General features: G+C 38.9%; 2 pseudogenes; both read left to right on the forward strand.

Moving 5' to 3' along the window:
* Positions 1–4,510, forward strand: part of LOC110574534 — a 25,255-nt pseudogene extending 20,745 nt beyond the window's left edge.
* Positions 4,511–9,927: 5,417 nt separating this feature from the next.
* Positions 9,928–10,895, forward strand: LOC110574535 (annotated as a pseudogene).
* Positions 10,896–25,561: the final 14,666 nt, after the last annotated feature.

The following is a 25,561-nucleotide window of genomic DNA, read 5'->3' on the forward strand; positions in this document are numbered from 1 at the left end:
ATTTATTTATTTATTTATTTATTTATTTATTTATTTATTTATTTATTTATATTTATTTTTTTCCTACCAGTTAGGGTTGGATTTCACAACAAAATGCCCTTACTCAAGAGAAGAGAAATTAATTAATGGAGACTAAAATTCATTTTCCTCCAAAACAATGTTATTGGATAAATGTCTATTTACATTACTATTTCTGCTGTAAGAAATTACCACCAGAGACTTCAAAGAAACAAATTTATGCTTTTACTTTTTTGGATGTCAGAAGCCTGACATAAGTCTCAGTGGGTTAAAATCAAGATGTCTGCAGGGCCTGGTTCCTTCTGGATGTTCCAGGAGAGACCCTTTTCTTTCCTATTGCAGTTTCTAGTGACAACAAGCATTCCTGGGCTCGTTGCCCTTTCTCCATCTTCAAAGTCAGCAATGTGGCATCTTTACATCTCTCTCTGATCCAACTATTCTGCCTTCCTCTCCCACATTTAGAGGAACATGGTGATTATATTAACCTTCTGCATAGTCTTGGCCAATCTTAGTTAAAGTTCAGCTCATTAATAGCCTTATTCCATTTGCTACCTTAAACTCCCTCTTCCTATAAAAAATAACATAGTCAAAGTTTCCATGGATCAGAATGTAGATGAATTCAGGAGACTCTTATTCTGCCTACTAGGAGGTCTTTTCCAAAGGTATTGTATTTGGTGCCACTCAAGGGTCCTTATATAAAAGAAACAAAAACAGAATTTATCACAGCCCATAGAATGACTGGATATTCTTGTCACTCAAAACTTTATGCAAACATGATTTTTGTGTGTGTGTATGAAGAACCACCTACAACTTACTATCCAAATGGCCAACAGACACATGAAAAAGTGTTCAACATCACTCGGCATCAGGGAAATCCAAATCAAAACCTCAGTGAGATATCACCTCACACCAGTCCGAATGGCTAAAATTAACAAGTCAGGAAACGACAGATGTTGGCGGGGATGCGGAGAAAGGGGAACCCTCCTACACTGTTGGTGGGAATGCAAGCTGGTGCAGCCACTCTGGAAAACAGTATGGAGGTTCCTCAAAAAGTTGAAAATAGAGCTACCCTATGACCCAAGCAATTGCACTACTGGGTATGTACCCCAAAGATACAAATATAGTGATCCAAAGGGGCACGTGCACCCCGATGCTTATAGCAGCAATGTCCACAAGAGCCAAACTGTGGAAAGAGTGAAGAGGTCCATCGACAGATGAATGGATAAAGAAGAGGTGGTATATATATACAATGGAATATTATGCAGCCATCAAAAGGAATGAAATCTTGCCATTTGCAATGACGTGGATGGAACTGGATGGTATTATGCTGAGCGAAATAAGTCAATCAGAAAAGACATGTATCATATGACTTCACTGATATGAGGAATTCTTAATCTCAGGAAACAAACTGAGGGTTGCTAGAGTGGTGGGGGGTGGGAGGGGTGGGGTGGCTGGGTGATAGACATTGGGGAGGGTATGTGCTATGGTGAGTGCTGTGAATTGTGTAAGACTGCTGAATCACAGACCTGTACCTCTGAAACAAATACATTATATGTTAAAAAAAGAAAGAAGATAGTAGGAAGGGAGAAATGAAGGGGGGAAATCGGAGGGGGAGATGAACCATGAGAGACTATGGACTCTGAGAAACAAACTGAGGGTTCTAGAGGGGAGGGGGTGGGGGGACTGGTTAGCCTGGTGATGGGTATTAAAGAGGGCACATACTGAATGGAGGACTGGGTGTTATATGCAAACAAGAAATCATGGAACACTACATCAAAAACTAATGATGTAATATGTGGTGATTAACATAGCATAATAAAATTTTTAAAAAGAATGGCATTTTTTCACCAAGTTTGCTGTTTGTGACTTAATCCTTGTATTGTGTATAGATATATTCATGGGATTGAGTGGAGTCTATATATTTTGTATGGTCAAATCTATCAGTAGGTCACATTGTGTTCCCCTCATTGCTTTTAAACATTGAAATTCTTCTGCATCCTTAGTAGTAAGAATTGCTTTTTACACATATTGCCATCTTATTGTGCATCTGATTATCCTTATTTCTACCATTTTATATTCTGGAATTAGATCTTTTTTTTTTTTAAGTAGCAACTACCTCCTGTCATTATGTGAAACATGTTCTTTCATATTCAACTAAAGATCCCCTGCATTTTTTTCATAAGTACAATTGAGTTCATTTATAGTCACATATGATCAAATTATAACTTGATCTTCTGCTTTCTGCACTCTGTATTAAAAAGTATATTTTCTTATTCTTTTATTTACAAGCTTTTAGCCATTTCATCCTGAATTAGAAAACCATGTTTATGTAATTGTTGCTATTGTATATCTTTTCTGTAAGATGTTAGTATTACATTATTGTTCAGTTTTGTTGAAGACAGTTATTTGAATCCACCATATTTAACATGATCTTATTTTTCCCTACCATTCTTTCTATTTATGAATTCTCATTTTCTTAAAACTTGTTCCTATACAAATGCACACCACTGTGAACACAAAGACAGGAACAAAGCAGGTAAGCTCCTGCTCCTTTGAACCCATACGTTATAATGAAGAGAGAACTAAGTGCTCATATGACACAGGGTCTTCAAGGATACAAAAAGTGGATTGATTGTCACAGAACATGAAAGATTTAACAGAGTATGGTGTGGGAAGGTTTCTGCATGGCAGACAAGGAACAGAGAATCAGGACACATGCATACCTGTTGGATTTTGTGCCAAACAAAGATCAAACCCCAATGCCCAAGATAACAAAGAAATGAATGCCACCAAGGAATGTAAGAGAAGAGCCAGCTTCATCCACCTTTGGCCACATAAAAAAAGGTGTTGTCAAATAAATGGTATGGGGAGAGGAATGACAATTAAATCAGGGGCCTGAGTTGGACCCCATGATGAGGCCAATGGAGCAGTAAGCACAGGCTCCCTGGAGTCTGATGTAACCTCAGCACCCATACTGACTGCCTTTTCCCTCTGCAACCTGGTCTTCTGATGGACTCTTCATTCATACTCTTTTTCCCACATTAGCAGGCACTTGCCATCTATTAAAACCATTATTTTCCTTTACTGCAGTGGATTCCAATTTTTTTATTGTACACAGTAAGCATGCATTTACATTATGATCAAGCATGTGTGCACATGCAAACACACAAATCCACATATATGTACACACACACACATACAAACAAGACAGAACAAAGAAAATAACCATTCATATACTAACAATAAGGAACTATACTCAACTTCTTACATATATGGACTCAATCTGTCGACCACCCTAGGAGGATGGATGCCATCCATCCTCCATTCCCCCCTTATTCTGGTGAGAATATTAACATTTTAAAATGAATTGGTTGTCTTCCTAAATTCAAACAACTAATATGTGGTAGATCCATGATTCAAAACTCATTCACCAATTCCAAAATTTTACATTATAATCATTTAGAAAAGTCTTTTACAATTTCATCTTGATAAATCCCTGCTGTTTTTGTTTATTTCCTTTTGTCAATTATTGAATTGTTCTTTTTACTCATATTACTAGCAGATGCTCATACATTAAGGTGTCTTGACACCACAAATATATCACACTTCTCTTTTGAAGTATTGGTTTATGCTGCCTTATTAGTTATTCTGAGCATCAAAGGGATATGCCTAGGTTTGGAATGCAGCCAGAACCAGGGAAGCTTTCTCATCATCAGGATCTCTCAGGGACCACCTGGGCTTATTAGACCTTCTTCCTCCTTTTGCTTTTCTCTGTCTCCTTTTAGTTTTTTATACTTCTCTAAATATATCTGGCATCAGCCAGATCTGTTTTTCCATACTCTTTGCAGGCTGGGATGACTTTCTCTTGGCCTTGATGGCCTATGACTGGTTCGTGGCCATCTGTCACCCCCTGCACTACACAGTCATCATGAACACCCTGCTCTGTGGATGGCTGGTTCTGGTGTCCTGGATCATGAGCGTCCTGAATTCCTTATTACAGAGCTTAATGGTATTGTGGTTGTCCTTCTATACAGACTTGGAAATCCCCAACTTTTTCTGTGAACTCAATCAAATGATCCAACTTGCCTGTTCGGATACCTTTCTTAATGACACAGTGCTATATGTTTCAACTGTGTTACTTGCTGGTGGTCCCCTTGCTGGGATCCTTTACTCATACTCTAAGATTATAACCTCCATATGTAGAATCTCATCAACTCAGGGGAAGTATAAAGCATTTTCCACCTGTGCATCTCACCTCTCGGTTGTCTCCTTATTTTATTGTATGGTCCTGGGAGTGTACCTTATCTCTGCTGCTAACCAGAGCTCCCAGTCAAGTGCAGTAGTCTCAGTGATGTACATGGTGGTCATGCCCATGCTGAACCCCTTCATCTACAGTCTGAGAAACAGAGACATAAAGGGGGCTCTAATAAGATTTTTCAAGAGGCCAAATATAAAGGGGACAATTGTCCTGGTGGTGAAAAAGTGCCCTTGATTGCAGGGCTCAAAGTCATGATTTTTTATCATTGTGAAATAAAATTTGCTCCTATGTATTTCCAGAAATTTCCATTTCTTAGAACTCAACTTCTCTAGACAATTTGCCAAAAATACATTTACTAAGCTTTCTGCTCTGTCTGATATACATACAGTTTATCCCTTTATCCATTTTCATGTGTTCTCACAGTTCTTCCCAACCTTGGATCAGAAATATTTGAAAATGAAGACATACAAATGGCTAACAGACACATGAAAAAATGCTCAATATCACTTGGCATCAGGGAAATCCAAATCAAAACCTCAGTGAGATACAACCTCACACCAGTCAGAATGGCTAAAATTAACAAGTCAGGAAACGACAGATGTTGGCAAGGATGCGGAGAAAGGGGAACCCTCCTACACTGTTGGTGAGAATGCAAGCTGGTGCAGCCACTCTGGAAAACAGTATGGAGGTTCCTCAAAAAGTTGAAAATAGAGCTACCCTATGACCCAGCAATTGCACTACTGGGTATTTACCCCAAAGATACAAAAGTAGGGATCCAAAAGGGTACATGCACCCCGATGTTTATAACAGCAATGTCCACAATAGCCAAACTGTGGAAAGAGCCAAGATGTCCATCGACAGATGAGTGGATAAAGAAGATGTGGTGTATATATACAATGGGATATTATGCAGCCATCAAAAAACCGAAATCTTGCCATTTGCAATGATGTGGTTGGAACTAGAGGGTATTATGCTAAGCGAAATAAGTCAATCAGAGAAAGACATGTATCATATGACTTCACTGATATGAGGAATTCTTAATCTCAGGAAACAAACTAAGGTTTGCTGGAGTGGTGGGGGGTGGGAGGGATGGGGTGGCTGGTTCATGGGCACTGGGGAGGGTATGTGCTATGGTGAGTGCTGTGAATTGTATAAGACTGTTGAATCACAGACCCATACCTCTGAAACAAATAATACATTATATGTTAAAAAAAAAAAAAGGAAGATAGTAGGGAGGGAAAAATGAAGGGGGGAAAATCGGAGGGGGAGATGAACCATGAGAGACTATGGACTCTGAGAAACAAACTGAGGGTTCTAGGGGGGATGGGGTGGGAGGATGTGTTAGCCTGGTGATGGGTATTAAAGAGGGCACTATTTTTTTTAAAAAGTACTACTTTCTCTTATTGATATGGGGAATAGCAATTTTGTAGATATATCAGGAGATCTCTTCTGCCATAAGATAGTACTTTGGTAGTCCATGAGACATGGTTAAGGAGGTTCTTCAGTCTTAGATTTGGAGAAAACATTAACTCAAAATTGGGATAAGATGCAAGGAGTTTAGAGTTCTGGAAGTTAGGCAAGATCATGGAGAAGTAAGAAAAACTGGATTCACCTGACTTCTAATTGGTCTTCTGGAAACAGATAGTTAGCAGGAAAATTTTTCCTTTCTGTCCACACCAGTGGCCCACGGGGAAGCAATCTGCTCAGAGGTGGGAGTAACAATGGAAACAGTGCCTAATGAGTAGACACAGGGAGCTATAAATGGCTCCTATACTGCAGTCCCTTACCATGTTGCATCCTTGTGCAGGAAAGGACATGGTTGTTGCCTTTGGGTTCCTAAGTCTGGCTGGGGGACCCATGCTTCACTCCTTCTTGCTATCCTGTCTGGGAACAGAGCTTCAGTCTCCATCATCAACCATCCAGGGAGGAATTTGGACCTCCACACGGAGACTTTCATCTTCTAGAACTCACCCTGGAAAGTCTGAGAGCTCAGCAGGTATTTCAGGAAAGGATCAGAGAGAATGGAACCTAAGAACCTATACCTGAGGTCGTCTGAAAGCCCAACCAGCCTATCCCAGAGCCAAGATTCAATGTTTGTTTGTTGGGTTGACTACGAAGTTTAAAAATAATTTACTTAATATATTTTAAAAAGCAGTGTTTGTTGGACTTCGCATTACAGGGATCATTGCTGACAATACATGGTGGGAATGGAAGTCAGTTGGATGGGATGCAGGAAGGACTGGGGGGCATAAAGTGGTTCCAGTGAAATTAGAACATATTCAAAGAGTTTTGCAGCTAAGGGGAGTAGGAAAACAGAGTCTTAGACTTGGAGGTGTGAGCAGTGGAGTAAGAGCATTTTTTAAAATTTTCAGATGGGGTGCATTTAGCTTCTCCTATATTTATTAGAAGGATCCAGGACCATGGAGGTAAATGCTACCTTGTGATGGCAGTTTTTAAGACACACATTTCACAGTATCTTCTCTCCCATTGATATTCACTGGAAAAAAATTTACCTAATATGCATGAAGGGATATGCCAAGGAGCATTACTTTGCAACTATTTTATTACCAAGGAAGCTGAATATATTTTTGACTTTGTTAGCCATTTACTTCAGATATGCAAATTGTTTTGCAAGTACATTGCTTCTATGTACTGGGATCTGTGTGTTTTTATTGTGTTTTGATCCCATTCTCTCAGAAAAGAGTGGCATTTTTTTTCACCAACTTTGCTGTTTGCCACTTAATCCTTGTATGTGTATAGATGTATTTATGGGATCGAGTGAGAGCCTACATATTTTGTGAGATCCTATCTATCAGTTAGTCACATGGTGTTCTCCTCATTGCTTTTAAATATCGAAATTCTTCTGCATCTTTAGTAGTAAGAATTGCTTCTATTTTTTATTTTTTAAAAAGATTTTATTTATTTATTTGAAGAGAGATAGAGAGCACAAGTAGGCAGAGCAGCAGGCAGAGGGAGAGGGAGAAGCAGGCTCTCCACTGAGCAGAGAGCCTGATGTGGGGACTCGATCCCAGGAACCTGGGATAACAACCTGAGCCGAAGGCAGACGCTCAACTGACTGAGCCACCCAGGTGTCCCAAGAATTGCTTTTATCCATATTGCCATTTTATTTCACATCTAATTTTCCTTACTTCCTTTGTTTCTATCATTTTATATTTTGGAATTAGATTTGTTTTTTAAAGTAGCAACTACCTCCTGTCATTATGTGAAACATGTGCTTTTGTATTCAACTAAAGATCCCCTGCATCTTTTTCATGAGCATGATTGAGTCCAATTATGGTCACATATGATCAAATTATAACTTGAGCTACTGCTTCTAGCACTATGTATTAAAAACTGTATTTTCCTATTATTTTATTTCCAGGATTTTAGCCATTTTATCCTGAATTAGAGGCCCATGTCGATGTGATTGTTGCTATTATATATCTTTTCTGTGAGATGTTAGATTATTGGTCAGTTTTGTTGAAGACAGTTATTTGAATCCACTATATATAACAGGAGTTTATTTTCCCTACCATTGCTTCAATTTAATGAATTCTCATTTTTTAAAACTTGTTTCTATAGAAATGTGCACCTTTGTGAACATAAAGAGTCAAACAAAGCAGGGGAGGCCCCGGCTCCTTTGGATCATGCATTATAATGGAGAACAGGGAACTAAGTGCCCTATATGATACACGGTGTTCAAGAATAAACATACACATAAAAAGATTAGATTGTCCCGGAACATGCAAGATTTTACAGAGTATGGTCTGGGCAGGTTTCCGCATGTCAGACAAGGAACAGAGAATCAGGACACATGTGTACCCATTGGATTTTGTGTCAAACAAAGATCACCCCAAAGCCCAAGATAACAAAGGAATGAATGACACCAAGGAAAGCAAGAGAAGAGCCAGCCTCACCCACTCTCGGGCCACATAAAAACAAGTGTGGTCAGATAAAGAGGGCATAGGGACAGGAATGACAATTAGATCAGGGGCTTGAGGTGGACCCCATGATGAGGCCAGTGGGGCAATCAAACTGGGCTCCTTGGAGTCTGATGTCAAGTCAGCACCCACGTGGACTGCCTTTTCCCTCTGCAATTTGGTCTTTTGATAGACTCCTCATTCATACTGTTTTTCCCACATTAGCAGCCACTGGTCTTATATTAAACCATTTTCTCCATTTACTTCAGTGGATCCCAGTTTTTTTTCTGCCCACAGTAAACATGCCTTTTGCATTATGATCAAGCATGTGTGCACATGCAAACACACAAATCTACATGTATACACACACACACACATTACTGAACAAAGAGAATAATCATTCATACACTAACAGGAAGGACCTATGCTCAACTTTTTACATATATGGACTCAATCTGTTGACTACTTTAGGAGGATAGATACCACTAGAAGCCCCACTATTCCAGTGAGAATATTCATTTTAGAATGAATTGGTTGTCTTCCCAAATTCAGACAGCTAATGTGTGGTAAATCCAAGGTTCAAAACTCATTCACCAATTCCAAAAGTTTGCATTTAATATCATTTAGAAACGTCTTTTACCATTTTTTCTTTATAAATCCCTGCTATTTTTGTACATTGTGTGTTTCCTTTGGTCAATTGTTGATTTAGTCCTTTTGCTCATATTTCTAGTGGATGTTCATACATTAAAGTGTCTTGAAATCATAAATATATCACTCTTTTCTCTTTTGGAGAATCAGTTTTTGCTGCTTTATTAGGTATTCTGGACATTGAGGGGATATACCTAGGGTTGGAATGCAGCCAGAACCAGGGAAGCTTTCTTATCATCATGATCTTTCAGGGATCACCTGGGCTTACAAGAACTTTCTCCCTGCTCTTCCTTTTGAGTTTTTTATACTTCTATAAATACAGGACAAAATGGTCATATTAAAATGGAGCACCAAGTTACATGTTCATGGGAGTTTTACCAACTAGAATTTGTGTACTTTTCTATATTCATTAGGATAATGGCAATTTGATCTTGAGACCTTAACTAGTATCATTTCTTTCTTAAATATTGTAGCTGGGGGATGAGAAGAGCCTGGTAGTCACATGGCCCCAGGAATCTTTAAGGGACCCTTAAAATACAGACTCCAGGATGTTAACCAACACTTGGAAATAAGGAAGGGCTCCATTTCTATTGACAGGATTCCTTGGAAACAAATTAATGAAGTGCAAGGAACACCATGTGAATGAAGGACTCCCTGTTTCTTGAAGTCTCAGCTGCAGCGGGGGAGGCCACCTAGTTCCTCAACATTCCCTGACACCACCTCTCATCACTCTCCCTCTTGCTGGTCTCCTGACCACACTGGCTCCATTGTGAGTTCTAGATATCTGTCTGAAACAAGTGCCTTCCTCAGGGCCTTTACACTGGCTCTTTCTCCTGCAGGACACACATGTCCCCAGATAACCTCATGTCTCCCGTGCAGACTTCCCTGAGGTCTCTCTTCAAATGTCACCTTGTTTTAGGTCTTCCTGAACTCCCAGTAAAGATAGCACCCCATCCACTTTGTTTTATGCCTGCTTTTCTCCCCACATGTCATTGTAATTACAGCATTTCTGCCATGTTACTAATACCCAGTTGTGTTAAAATTAATCACTTTTTCCTAATTTCCAGTCATCACAACAGCCACATGGGACCATGCAATGATACCCAAATTTCAGGATTTCTTCTTCTGGGATTACCAAATGAACCAGAACTGCAGCCCCTCATATTTTGGCTTTTCCTCTCCATGTACCTGATCACTGTGTTTGGAAACCTGCTCATCACCCTTGCTGTCAGCTTTGACTCCCACCTCCACACCCCCATGTACTTCTTCCTCGCCAACCTGTCCTTTCTAGATATCTGTGTCATCTCAACCATCATCCCAAAGATGCTGGTGAATATACAGACCCAGAGCAAAGTTATAACCTATACAGGATGCATCAGCCAAATCTGTTTTTCCATATTCTTTGCAGGCTGGGACGACTTTCTTCTGGCTGTGATGGCCTACGACCGGTTCATGGCCATCTGTCACCCCCTACACTACACAGTCATCATGAACCCCCAGCTCTGTGGACTGCTGGTTCTGGTGTCCTGTATCATGAGTGTCCTGAATTCCTTGTTACAGAGCTTAATGGTGTTGCGGCTGTCCTTCTGTTCAGAAGTGGAAATCCCCCACTTTTTCTGTGAACTCCATCAGATGATCCAACTTGCCTGTTCGGATACCTTTCTTAATGACACAGTGCTATATGTTTCAACTGTGTTGCTTGCTGGTGGTCCCCTTGCTGGGATCCTTTACTCATACTCTAAGATTATTTCCTCCATATATAGGGCAAAGTAAACCAGGGCAAGTATAAAGCATTTTCCACCTGTGCATCTCACCTCTCAGTTGTCTCCTTATTTTATTGTACAGTCCTGGGAGTGTACCTTAACTCTACGGCTACCCAGAGCTCCCACGCAAGTGCAGTAGCCTCGGTGATGTACACGGTGGTCACACCCATGCTGAACCCCTTCATCTACAGCCTGAGGAACAGAGACATAAAAGGGGCTCTGATAAGACTCTTCAGAAGGGCAGCTATAAAAGGCACAATTGTCCTGGTGGTGAAGAAGTGCTCTTGATTGCAGGTCTCAAAGCCATGTGTTCTGTATGGATAAATGTTTTTGTGACTTGTCTCACATAATGGACCACCTCGACCTGCATGTACACAGGCAGGCTAAGGAATGTTTTTTGTGAGACTCCTGCTGTGGGAATAATGTTGGGAGCCTACTTGTTTAAAGTATACTATCTGGCCTCCAGGTGACCCTTCTGGTTTGGACGCCAAGAGCTACAAATCTTGCCTCGTGCCCCCTCCTGCTCCAGGCTGGGCTGGCCCCCAAAACGCAATCCAGGAGAGAAGGCAGGCACACATACCCCAGAATCTTTGAAAATATGGAAACATGATAACATGGAAGTGCAGCTTGTTCCAAACGGCACGTAGGCAATGCAGATGTTTAATTTCAAACCCTATTACTTGCCCTATGAATGTGGCCCTTAGGAGGGTGGTCAGTTGAACGTCTCACCTGGGCTCTGCCCAGGCATCTCAATCAGGACTCCAGTCTGGCTGTTTCCAGGGCCTTCCCCAGCTACTGAGGTTGGATGTTGTAATTCCTGGGTTTAATATAATTTTGCCTTATTCTCATTTATTGCCTACTATTACCTTCATCTATGTGTAGATTCCTTCCCTCTCCTGTCTCTGTTAAGTTTCTGTAATAATAATAAAGTTTCTTTTCCTTTTCTTTTTTTAAAGATTTTATTCATTTATTTGAGAGAGAGAGAGAGAGAGAGAGAGCACAAGAGCAGGGGTGAGAGGCTAGGGGAGAGGGAGAAGCAGACTTCCTGCTGAGCAAGGAGCCTGATGTAGGCTCAACCCCAGGACCCTAGGAGCATGACCTGAGCCAAAGGCAGACATTTAACCAACTGAAACATCCAGGTGTCCTCCTTTCCTGTTCAAAACCAAAACACGGCTGCTATGTCTTTTGTGTAAAACACGATTCTTTAATCATTGTGAAAAAGAATCTGCTCCTATATATTTCTGGAAATTTCCATTTCTTACAATTCAACTTTTCTAAAGACAATTATCATATGATTTCACTCATACGTAGAATTTAAGAAACAAAATAGAGGATCACAGGGGAAGGGAGAGAAAATTAAAATAAGATGAAATCAGAGGGGGAGACAATGCATGAGAGAATCTTAACTATAGGAAACACTGAGAGTTGCTGGAGCAGAGGTGGGTGGGGGGATGGGGTAACTGGATAATGGGCATGTGATGTAATGAGCACTGGGTGTTATTGCAACTGATGAATCACTGAACTCTACCTCTGAAACTAATAGTACACATATGTTAACTAAATTGAATTTAAATAAAATATAATTTTAAAAAAGAATTCAACTTTATACAATTTCAGAAAATTCCATCTACTAAGCTTTCTGCACTGTCTGATATACATACAGTTTTTCCCTTGGTCCAATTCCCACAGAAATATTTGAAAACTTACATGTCATTTATAGGACCACTTTGATTTCTTAAAAATGATTCCTTTTCTGAAAAACAAACTGAGGGTTCTAGAGGGGAGGTGTGGGGGGATGGGTTAGCCTGGTGATGGGTATTAAAGAGGGCACGTTCTGCATGGAGCACTGGGTGTTATACGCAAACAATGAATCATGGAACACTACACCAAAAACTAAAAAAAAAAAAAAAAAAAAAAGATTCTTTTTCAAATGACATAGATCATGGAAATTAAAATTTCCCTAGTCTTCCTGAAGGAAAAATCATGAGTTGTGTTACTCATATGGATAGGACTGCACTTGGCATCTAAGGACATTTATATAATTTCATCATAGAGGAAAACATGAAATCTCAGTTTTCAGGTTGGGTCTGTTGTCATTTTTTTTTTTTTTTTTTTTTTTTTACTCCTTAACTGCTCTCCCAGATGACATAGACTATATCATCATCCCCTTTAAGCCTCAGCCTATGGATAGCAATGCTATAGGCTAAGAATGCCTGCAATACTCACCTGGGCCCATGATACCTGTGACTCAGACCTGAGCCAATGTTATGGATGAACTGTCCCTTGTCACTAATATTATTGTTATTGTTGATGTCATTAACATATAATTGACATTACATTGCATTAATTTCAGGTGTACAATAGATTGATTCAATATTTGTTTATATTGCAAAGTGATCAGAGTAAGTTCAGTTAAATCCATCACAACATACAGTTACAAACTTCTCTCATGATGACAAATGTCAAGATCCCCTCTCCTAGCCAATTTCAAAACTACAATACAGTTTTTTTAGCTAGAGTCACCATGCTGGACATGACATCCCTATGACTTACTCATTTTATAATTGGAAATTTGCATCTTTTGACACTTTTGCCCATTTCATCCACTCCCCACCTGTTAGCTCAGGCTAATGTCAATTTATTCTGCATATCCACAAGCTTGGTTTGGTTTTGTCTTGTTTTAAGATTCCACATATAAGTGAGATCATATGGTATTTGTCTCACTCTGACTAACTTATTTCATTGAGCACAATGCCTTCAAGGTCCATCCATGCTGTCACAAATGCCAAGATTTCATTTATTTGTATGGTAAATAATAAAATATGTTATATAATAATATATAATATTAAGTATAAATTCATATTATATAATATATAAATTTATAAATATATAATTATATACATATATTTATATATTTAATATATAATATAATAAATAATATTTTTATATAAATATATATTAAATATTAAATTATATAATAGTATATATATGGCACAATTTCTTTTTTATTTTATTTTATTTTGATTCCAGTATAGTTAACATACAGTGTTACATTACTTTCAGGTGTACAATATAGTGATCCAACACTTCCATACATCATCCAGTACAGCACATTTTCTTTATCCTTTCATCCACTAGTGAACATTTAGGTTGTTTCCATGTCTTGACTATTATAATTATGCTGCCGTGAAATGGAGTCGTGCATATCTTTTTGAACTTGGGTTTTTGTTCTCTTCAGATAAATGCTCACAAGTGGAATTGCTGTATCATATGGTAGTTCTATTTTTAATGTTTCAAGAAAATTCCACTCTGTTTCCACAGTGACTGCAATTTGCATTCTCACCAACAATGCACAGGGTTCCCTTTTCTCCACATCCCACCAACACTTGCTGTTTCTTGTCTGTTTGATACTGACCATTCCAAGAGGTGTGAGGTAATATCTCTTTGTGGTTCTGATTTGCATTTCCCTGGTAAGTAGTGATGTTGAGCATCTTTTCATGTACCTGTTTGCCATCTGTATGTCTTCATTGGAAAAACATCTATTCAGGTCTTCTGCCCATTGTTTAGTCAGATTATTTGTTTGTTTGTTGCTATTTAGTTGTATGAGTTCTTTATATATTTGGAATGTTTACCCCTTATCAGATATATGATTTTCAAATATTCTCTGCCATTCAGGAGGTTGCCTTCTCATTTTGTTGATGGTTTCCTTTGGCATGCAAAAGTTTTTAGTTTGAGGTAGACCCTGTTTGTTTTTGCTTTTGTTCCCTTGCTTTTGGGTGTCAAATTCTAAAACTCATTGCCAAGACCAATGTTTTCTTCTAGAAATTTTATGGCTTCGAGTCCTACATTCAAGTCTTTAATCCATTTTGAGTTAATTTTTGCCTATGGTAAAAGCCTGTTTCATTCTTTTGCATATGGCTGTCCAGTTTACTCAATGCCATTTATTGAAGAAACTATGCTTTCCTTGTATATTCTTGCCTCCTTTGTTGTAAACTAATTAACCACATATCTGTGGGTTTATTTCTGGGCTCTCTATTCCGTTCTATTGACCTGTGTGTTTTTTTTATGCCATTATCATACTGTTTTGATTACCACAGCTTTGTAATATACTTTGAAATCAAGAAGTATGATGCCTCCAGCTTTGCTCTTCTTTCTATGGTTGCTTTGGCTATTTTGGGTGTTTATGATTCCATAAAGGTTGTAGGAGTGCTCGTTCTATTTCTGTAAAAAAATGCCATTGGAATTTTGATAGGGATTGCACTGAATCCACAGGTTGCTTTTGGTAGTATGGACATTTTAACAGTATTAATTCTTCCAATCAATGAGCATGGCATATCTTTCCATTTCTTTGTGTCATCTTCAATTTATTCCAGCAATGTCCAATAGTTTTCAGTGTATAGGTGTTTTGTCTCTTTGGTTAAATTTATTTTTAGGTATTTTATTCTTGCTGATGCAGTGGTAAATGGGATTGTTTTCTTATTTTCTCTTTCTGATTTTTGTTATTAGTGTATAGAGATGCAATCAATTTTATATATTGACTTTATGAACTGCTGAATTCACTGATTAATTATAACAGATTTTTTCTTTTAAACAATTTCTTGAAATACAATGACATACAATAAACTAAATAGATTTAAAATGCAAAATTTTCTGAATTAAAGTAATCATACAAAAATTAAGAGTACATACTGCATGAGTCCATTTATATATAAGTCAAGAAAGTGCACAAAAATTTTAAAGCTTTGTTACATAATTGTAAAAAATATAACAAACTAGAAACATCTGTTTCTTTATTTCTGATGGTGATGTGGGTTAATAAGCCTAATTCAGGTGGATGTTGTTAGGAATAAATACAGTATTTGGAAATAGTTGCTGAGTCTACTAAGTCTTTCATGGGTAGGGAGTGCATGTACATATGTATGTGTGCATTTGTACATTATTTCATACAAATACACTCTTACACATGTATGTATAACACATACTCAGTAATCCCATCTTTTTAAAAAAAGATTTTATTTATTTATTTGAGAGAGAGAGAATGAGAGACAGAGAGCATGAGAGGGAGGAGGGTCAGAGGGAGAAGCAGACTCCCTGCCAAGCAGGGAGCCCGATGCGGGACTCGATCCTGGGACTCCAGGATCATGACCTGAACTGAAGGCAGTCGTTTAACCAACTGAGCCACCCAGGCACCCCAGTAATCCCATCTTTTATGTTGAAAGGAAATTTGAAAGAAATTTGGAGAGGATAGAAATCAAAAGAGTGAATATTTAAATTAGCATGAAATTAAAAGGATGTAGAAATTTAGACAGAAAGACTTAAAGTAAAATGGCCTAACTTAATTTAAATTTTAAGATTTCTTTATTTATTTGAGAGAGAGAGAGAGAAAGCACTAGTGGGAGGGGCAGAGGGAGAGGGAGAGAGAACTTTAAGCAGACTCTCCGATGCACAAAGCCCTACGTGGGGCTCGATCTCACCACCCGAGATCAGACCTGAGCCAAAACCAAGAGTCTGATGCTTAACCCACTTCACCACTCAGTCACCCCACAAACTTAATTTTCGTAATGAATTACTTTTTCTAATGTTAATGCACAAAGGGCTCAAAGTCAGAATTTATATTTAAATCTGAAGTCACAGGGCCCCTGGCTGGCTCAGTCAGTGGAGCATGCAGCTCTTAATCTCAGGGTGGAAAATTCAAGCCTCACATTGGACATAAAGATTTCTTATAAAATAAGTAAGTAAGTAAGTAAGTAAATAAATAAATAAATAAAAAGTCACATTTATATTTTAGCAATGGGGAATTCACATTTTCCATTCCACTTAAGCAATGGAGCAGAATCTCAAATTGAATGTATTTTTTTTTCTTCCAGTTAAGGTTGGTTTTCAACACAAAATGTCCCATAAGAGAAATGAATTAATTCAGAGACCAGAATTTGTTTTCCTCCAAAACAATTTTATTGGATAAATATCTGTATTGCATTCTTTTTTCTGCTGTAACAAATTACCACACTAGAAGCTTCAAGAAACAAATTTATGTTCTTACAGTTTTGGAGATCAGAAGCCTGAGCTAGTATCAAGATGTGTGCCAGGCCTGGTTCCTTCTGGATGCTCTAAGAAAAACTCTGCTTTCTTTTCTATTGTCATTTCTAGTGACAAGTGTTCTTTGGCTCATTGCCCTTTCTCCATCTTCAAAGCCAAAGACGTGGCATCTTCACATCTCTCTCTGATCCAACTATTCTGACTTCCTCTCCCACATTCAGAGGACCATGGTGATTACATTAGTTCCAAATGCATTATCTCAGCCAGTCTTAGTTTAAGGTCAGCTGATTAGCAGCCTTATTCCATTTGCTACTTTAAACCCCTCTCCCTATAAAAAAAAAAATAACATATTCAAAGTTTCTAGGGATTAGAATGTGGATGACTTCAGGAGGTTCTTATTCTGCCTACTAGAAAGTCTTTTGCAGGGTACTTGGGTGGCCTAGACAGTTAAACATTTGACACTTGATTTGGGCACAGGTCATGATCTCAGTATCCTGAGAATGAGCCCTGCATCAGGCATCACACTGGGAATGGAGCCTGCTTAAGATTTTCTCTCTCCTCTCTGCCCCTACCCCTGGCTCCCATAAGCTCTCTCTCTCTCTTAAAAAAAAAAATCTGTTCCAAAAGTGTATTATTTGATGCCACTCAAGTGTCCTTATATAAAAGAAATAAATACACCCCAATGTTTATAGCAGCACTATCCTCAATAGCCAAAATATGGAAAGAGCCCAAATGTCCATCAACTGATGAATGGATAAAGAAGATGTGGTATATATACACAGTGGAATATTACTCAGCCATTAAAGAATGAAATCTTGCCATTTGCAACAATGTGGATGGAACTAGAGGGTATTATGTTAAGTGATACAAGTGAATCATAGAAAGAAAAATACCATATTTCACTCATATGTGGGATTTTAGAAACAAAATAGATGAACACAGGGGAAGGGAAGGAAAAATAAAATAGATTTTAAAAAGACAGGGAAAAAAACCATTAGAGATTCTTAACTCTAGGAGACAAACTGAGGGTTGCTGGAGGGGAGGTGGATGGGGGATGGAGGGATGGGGTAATTGGGTGATGGGCATTAAGGAGGGCACTTGATGTAATGAGCACTGGGTGATATATGCAACTGATGAATCACTAAATTTTACCTCTGAAACTAATAATACACTATTGAATTAAAAAAAAAGATCTTGAAAGAAAAAATAAATAAATACAAATAAAACACTTCTATCTTCATGAAAAAAAAAGAAAAGAAACACAGACTTTCTCACAGCCCCTAGAATGACTGGATATACTAGTCACTCAACATTTTATGCAAACACAATTTTTTTGTGAAGAACACCTGCAACCACCTGCACCTTACTCTATCACAGGACTATAGCCTTGCTACTCAAAGAGTGGTCCACAGACCAGGACGTGCAGCAACAACATCACTCAGGAGCTTGTTAGAAAGGCCAAATCCTGGACCCACCAGCACTTGCTAAAGCAGAATCTGCATTTGAACTAGAATCCTAGGTGATTCATATGCACTTTGAAGTTGGAGAAGGGCTGGTCTAGAGTACATTTTCTCACACTCTCAATTTGAACTATGAGGCAGAGTCTTTATTTGTGTTGGAGCTGTCCTGATCATTGGAAGTGTTTAGCAGCATCCCTCAGGTATTGGCAGATAAGCCCAGAGGGAAAGAACCACCTCTGGTTGGGACCCCTGGCACAGAGTTTGAAAACTGGGAGCATCCTGACAGAATGCAATCAACACCCATCCCTTTCTGCAATGATAACTTTGAAAAGCTCACTAAATTCTTCAAGCCCCATGTCTCCATGGGGAATGGAGCTCACACTAATGTTTCCTCACAGAATGGACTTTTATAAAAATTAAATCAGGTAATTCCTATAAGGAGCTAAACTCTCATTGTAGTGCATAAAACTCTAAGTATAGTTCTTACATTTAACAAATATTTTATAGTGATGTTTTAAGTCATAGCCCTGAATTTTTGATAGAAGTGTGAAATTCCTAATTGTTTTGGCAAAATTGTCATGAATCCAAGAAGTGTAGAGTCCAGGGTTTTATATTAAAGGAACAAACTTGTCCTCTTTGTTGAAAAAGGGAAAAGTAACTTTTTAGAGGTATCAGGAGTTGTGTCTCCACCACAAGTCAATGCTTTGAAGAACCCAAGGGATCTAGTCAAGACAGATTCTTTAGCCTTAAACAGGAGAAGATATTCATTGAAAATTACATCAAAAACTAATGATGTACTATGTGTTGGCTAATTGAATTTAAATTTTAAAAAATTTGAAAATTTAAAAAAAGAGAAGATGCTCACTCAGGAGTGGGATAAGGCTGGGAGTTTAGATCTCTGAAAGTCAGAAGAAGTCATAGAAAAAGAGTAAGAAAAATTGACTTTACCTGGCTTATCACCCAGTCTCCTAGCAACAAAAATTCAACAGGAAAGATGTCCTTTCTGTTCACACTAGTGTCCTGCAGGGAAATCACGTGCCTAAAAATGGGAGGAACAAGAGAGAAATGTGCCTAATGAGCAGAACAAAGCAGCTGTAAACACCTCCTCGGCTGCAGTCCCACAGCGCAGGCAACCTCAAGATGCACGAGAGCTAGGCTTTCTTTTTCATTCCTAAGTCTTGATGGGGCACTGAAGTTTGACACATTCCTGCTCTCTTGTCTGGGGACAGAGCTTCATCCTCCATCATTTACCAATCAGACAGGTATTTTGATTTCCATGTAGAGACCTTCCTCTCAAAGACCCCATCTAGATGAGTTATACTGCCCAGAAGGGACTGCAGGAGAAGGTCAAGAGAATGAGTCACCCGAGGTCACCTGAGGGCCATCCAGCCCAGCCCAGAGCTAAGAGTTTGCTGTGGCTGTTTGCTGGTTTGATTAGGAAATTTATTGATGGATTCATTTATGTATTTCTGATGCTAAAAATAGAAGTGAACATGGAACTCAGAAATGCAAGGTTCAAACTTAACTGCTAAATGATAATAATGGAAACCCAATTAGGGGATGGGAAACATAAAAGTAGAACATGAGACCAGGGATCTTTGCACTTAACCAGAGTAGAAAAGTCAAGTATTAGCTATGGAGGGATATAGAGTGAAATGAGTATATGTCTTTTCTAAGATGGGACATATTAGACTATCTTTCCATACTGAGGAGAAAAATCCAGAGGAAAGAATTCTCACAGGTACTTCCTTGCAAGAGCAGTCCATGAAACATACATATCACCATACCTCCTCTCTCTTGAGTATTCAAATGAAACTTTTTACATGTATTATGTGAAAAAGGGTATGCTAATGAGCTTCCTTTACAATTATCTCATTATCTGTGAGCCTGAATATGGTCCGGGTTAGCTAGCCACTCTCTTTGTTGAAAATTATCTGTGGGAGTCCTTGGTGTTTGCATAGTAGGGTCAGAGTAGTATTATTTCTGTTTTTTATCACATTCTTTCAAGCAAAGAATTGCTGTTTATTTCACCAATTTAACTACTTGCCATTTTGCTTTTTTATGTATGTGTAGATGTATTTGTGCAGAATGTGTGAGAGGGTATAAATTTTGTGTGGTAAAGTCTGTGAGTTAATCATAATATATTCACCCACTGCTTTTCTAGTGTTTTTTTTTTCTGAAAACATTGATCTGTCACCTTAATATTTTTTACTTGTGAATACCAGCTTTCCAAAAAATTAAAGTTAATGTCCTTCTGCATACTTAGGGCTCACAAATCACCCACTTTACATATTTCCAACTAGTGTTCACGTCTCTGTATTCCTTATTGTTCCTTGTGGCCTTTTGTTATTGGATCTATTCGTAAAATAAAATGCCATCACTTGGAAGGGATTCTTCTTTACGTTTGACCAAGAATCCACCTTTACTTTCCATAAGCATACTTGTCCCATATCTCTTTACGTGAGATGAAACTAAAACTTTAGATATCGCTTTCTCTCCATATTAAAAGACTTCTGCATATTCTTTTATTCCGAGTCCTTGGCAATCTAATTTAGATATGGACCCATGTCGAGTTCACTAAATTATTACTCTTATTTTTTATACTTATTTTATTTAAATTCAATTAGTTAACACATAGTGTATCATCTGTTTCAAATGTAGAGTTCAATTATTCATCAGTTGCATACAACACCCAGTGCTCATTACATCATGTGCCCTTCTTAATGCCTATCAACCAGTTACCCCCTCCCCCACCCACCTCTTTTAAATCTTTTTGTTTAGAAGTTGGTTTTAGGTATTCCTTCAATTTCATTTCTTGAGCTATTCTGATTAACCTAAGTGCATTTTCACTGTTATTCTTCCAGTCAAAAGTCTTCATTTCTTTTTTTTATTATGTTATGTTAGTCACCATACAGTACATCATTAATTTTTGATGTAGTGTTCCATGATTCATTGTTTTTGTATAACACCCAGTGCTCCATGCAGTATGCTCCCTCCTTAATTTCTGCGCTATGCACACATACACATTCATACCCTTCCACTTTGAATATATTCAAAGACACCTATGCATATCATAAATACTCTTTATGTTCTGAAACAATCTTTTTTCTAGCTTTTCTCCCCCAGTCCTTTTGACTCAGGAGTACCTTATACATGTCTGTCTAGTTAACCAGTGTAATCCTAAGTCATTATTTCAGCACCTGCATGACATTTCATGGTGTGGCTGTGCCGTTTACACATTTGATGGTGTTTCCTATTATTTCTCATTAAATAACTATTTAATGAGGGTTTCAGAGGGGAAGGGGGTGGAGGGATGTGTTAGCCTGGTGATGGGTATTAAGGAGGGCACATGTTGTAATGAGCACTGGGTGTTATATGCAAATAATGAATCATGGAACTCTACATCAAAAACTACTGATGTGGGGGGGGCGGAGCAAGATGGTGGAGGAGTAGGAGACCTGGATTTCGTCTGGTCTCAGGAATTCAGCTGGATAGGGATCAAACCATTCTGAACACCTACAAACTCAATAGGAGATCGAAGAAAAGAAGAGCAACAACTCTCTCATCAGAAAAGCAACCACTTTCTGGAAGGTAGGACGTGCGGAGAAGTGAATCCGAGGCGATATTCGGGAGGATAGATGGCGGGGGAGGGGCCTCCGTCCTCAGCTTCTGGCAAGTGATAGAGCCGCGGAGCACAAAATCAGAACATTTAGAAGTCGGCTCCGCTGAGGGACATCACTCTGGTGGCTAAGCGGGGGGTGGAACCCTCGCAGGACAGTGTGGTCTCAGGACCCTTGGGGTCACAGAAAGACGGGGGGTGCCTGAGTGTGGCAGAGCTCCCAGGTATTGGAACAGAGAAGCCGGCTGCAGAGACAGAGCCGAGGTGCAGGCTCTCAGCTTGGGGTTGTCATAAACCGTGATCCAGGGCACAGTCAGGCCACTGCTCCTCCAGCAGGGACCCAACAAGCGGCAGATCCAGGGAGACTCACCTTCTCCCCCCAGGAGGAGAGGCGCAGGAGCGCACCACAGGGGTCTGCTGTGTTTGGAGACTCCACACAGGGTCAGGCGCCAGAGATAGAAACACTCTGTCACAGGCTGCGAGAGCACGGAGTGCGGCCGGAGACCAGGGAGACGAGAGTGACTGACTGCTTTTTGTTGGGGGCGCACTGAGGAGCGGGGCCCCAAGTTCTCGGCTCCTCTGGGGCAGAGATTGGGAGGCAACCATTTTCACTCTTGGCCTCCAAAGCTATATAGAAAGCTTGCAGGGAACAAAAGCTCCGGGAGAGCAACCGGAGCAGATTACTTAGCCTGGACCGGGCAAGGGCGGGGCAATTCCGCCTCTGGCAAAGACATTTGGGAACCATGGCAACAGGCCCCTCACCCAGATATCAGCAAGAACAGCCAGCCAAGACCAAGTTTACCCATTAAGGAGAATGGCAGAACTCCAGCGCTAGGGGAATACTGCACATAGAATCCATGGCTTTTTTACCATGATTCTGTAGTCTTTCAAAGTTAATTTTTTTTAACTGTCTTTTTTTTTTCTTTTGAATTTTTCTTTTTGCCTTTTTCAACCAACATCTTATCAATCCCTTTTTTTAAAAAAACATTTTTATTTTTCATTTTTAGAGCCATATTCTATCCCTTCATAGTAGTTACCCGTATTTTTGGCATATATATATAAGTTGTTCTCTCTTTAAAATTTTGAGATAGTTTCTTCTAACAGATCAAAATATACCCTAAATCTCTAGTGTATGGTTTTTTCCTACTCCCCTGCCTGATCACATTCTTTCCCTTTTTTTTCTTTTTTTTTAAATCCTCTTCTTTCTTTTTTCAAACAACTTCTTATCAATTCCTTTTATAAAATTTTTAATAATTTTCATCTTTACAATCATATTCCATCCCTTCATCATATCAACCCTTATTTTTGTACATATATAAGTTTTTCTTTCTTTAAAATTTTGGGAGGAACTTTCTGGCCTGCCAGGTCTCTGTGGATAGGTCTGTTGCCAATCTAATGTTTCTACCATTGTAGGTTACATATCTCTTCTCCCGAGCTGCTTTCAAGATTTTCTCTTTGTCTCTGAGACACGTAAGTTTTAATATTAGATGTCAGGGTGTTGACCTATTTTTATTGACCAAATACACAGACCAAATATTACAGACCAAAATACACCAAAATCTACTGCGTGGCACTGATCTATGTACCAGCCTGATCATATTTGATCACATTCTGTCTTTTTTGTTTGTTTTTATCTGTTTTTATTGGTTTTTATCTTTATCTTTTTCTTTTCTGTTTTTTTTTCTTTTTCTTTTTTCTCTCTTTCCCTTTCTTTTCCCACTGCTTCAGGTCTTTTCTGATTTTTTTAGAGTATAGTTTCTGGGAACATTGTTACCCTGTTAGCATTTTGTTCTTTCATTAATCTATTCTCCTCTGGACAAAATGACAAGACAGAAAAAAATCACCTCAACAAAAAGAACAAGAGGTAGTACTGACTGCCAGAGACCTACTCAATAGGGACATTAGTACGATGTCGGATCTAGAGTTCAGAATCATCACTTTAAAGATACTAGCTGGGCTTGAAAAAAGCACAGAAGTTATTAGAGAAACTCTTTCTGGAGAAGTAAAAGAACTAAAATCTAACCAAGTAGAAATCAAAAAGGCTATTAATGAGGTGCAATCAAAAATGGGGGCACTAACTGCTAGGATAAATGAGGCAGAAGAGGGAATCAGTGATATAGAAGACCAAATGATGGAAAATAAAGAAGCTGAGAAAAAGAGAGATAAACAACCACTGGGTCACGAGGGCAGAATTCAAGAGATAAGCGATACCATAAGATGAAACAACATTAGAATAATTGGGATCCCAGAAGAAGAAGAAAGAGAGAGAGGGGCAGAAGGTATACTGGAGCAAATTATAGCAGAGAACTTCCCTAATTTGGGGAAGGAAACAGGCATCAAAATCCAGGAAGCAGAGAACCCCTCTCAAAATCAATAAAAATAGGCCAACACCCTGACATCTAATAGTAAAACTTACGAGTCTCAGAGACAAAGAGAAAATCCTGAAAGCAGCTCAGGGAAGAGATATGTAACCTACAATGGTAGAAACATTAGATTGGCAACAGACCTATCCACAGAGACCTGGCAGGCCAGAAAGGACTGGCAGGATATATTCAGAGCACTAAATGAGAAAAATATGCGGCCAAGAATACTCTATCCAGCTAGGCTGTCATTGAAAATTGAAGGAGAGATAAAAAGCTTCCAGGAAAAACAAAAACTAAAGGAATTTACAAACACAAAACCAGCCCTACAAGAACTATTGAAAGGGGTCCTCTAAGCAAAGAGAGAGCCTAAAAGCAACATAGACCAGAAAGGAACACAGACAATATACAGTAACAGTCACCTCACAGGCAATACAATGGCACTAAATTCCTATCTTTCAATAGTTACCCTGAATGTAAATGGGCTCAATGCCCCAATCAAAAGACACAGGTTAGCAGATTGGATTAAAAAACAAGACCCATCTCGATGTGCTGTCTGCAAGAGACTCATTTTAGACCCAAAGTCACCCCCAGATTGAAAGTGAGTGGGTGGAGGGGTGGCTCAGTTGGTTAAGCGACTGCCTTCAGCTCAGGTCATGATCTCAGGGTCCTGGGATCGAGCCCCGCATTGGGCTCCCTGCTCAGCAGGAAGCCTGCTTCTCCCTCTCTGACTCCCCCTGCTTGTGTTCCCTCTCTCACTGTCTCTCTCTGTCAAACAAATAAATAAATCTTAAAAAAAATAAAAATAAAAATAAAGAAAGTGAGGGGGTGGAAAACCATTTACCATGCTAATGGACACCAAAAGAAAGCTGGGGTAGCAATCCTTATATCAGACAAATTAGATTTTAAACCAAAGACTGTAATAAGAGATGAGGAAGGACATTATATCCTACGTAAAGGGTCTATCCAACAAGAAGATTTAACAATTGTAAATATCTATGCCCCTAACATGGGAGCAACCAAATATATAAGGCAATTAATAACAAAAGCAAAGAAACACATTGACAACAATACAATAATAGTGGGGAACCTTAACACCCCCCTCACTGAAATGGACAGATCGTCTAAGCAAAAGATCAACAAGGAAATAAAGACTTTAAATGACACACTGGACCAAATGGACTTCACAGACATATTCAGAACATTCCACCCCAAAGCAACACAATACACATTCTTCTCTAGTGCCCATGGAACATTCTCCAGAATAGATCACATCCTAGGTCAGAAATCAGGTCTCAACCGGTACCAAAAGATTGGGATCATTCCCTGCCTATTTTCAGACCACAATGCTTTGAAACTAGAACTCAATCACAAAAGGAAAGTCGGAAAGAACTCAAATACATGGAGGCTAAAGAGCATCCTACTGAAGAATGAATGGGTCAACCAGGAAATTAAAGAAGAATTAAAAAAATACATGGA

This window comes from Neomonachus schauinslandi, chromosome 1, assembly GCF_002201575.2.
Source record: "Neomonachus schauinslandi chromosome 1, ASM220157v2, whole genome shotgun sequence".
Classification (NCBI taxonomy): domain Eukaryota; kingdom Metazoa; phylum Chordata; class Mammalia; order Carnivora; family Phocidae; genus Neomonachus; species Neomonachus schauinslandi.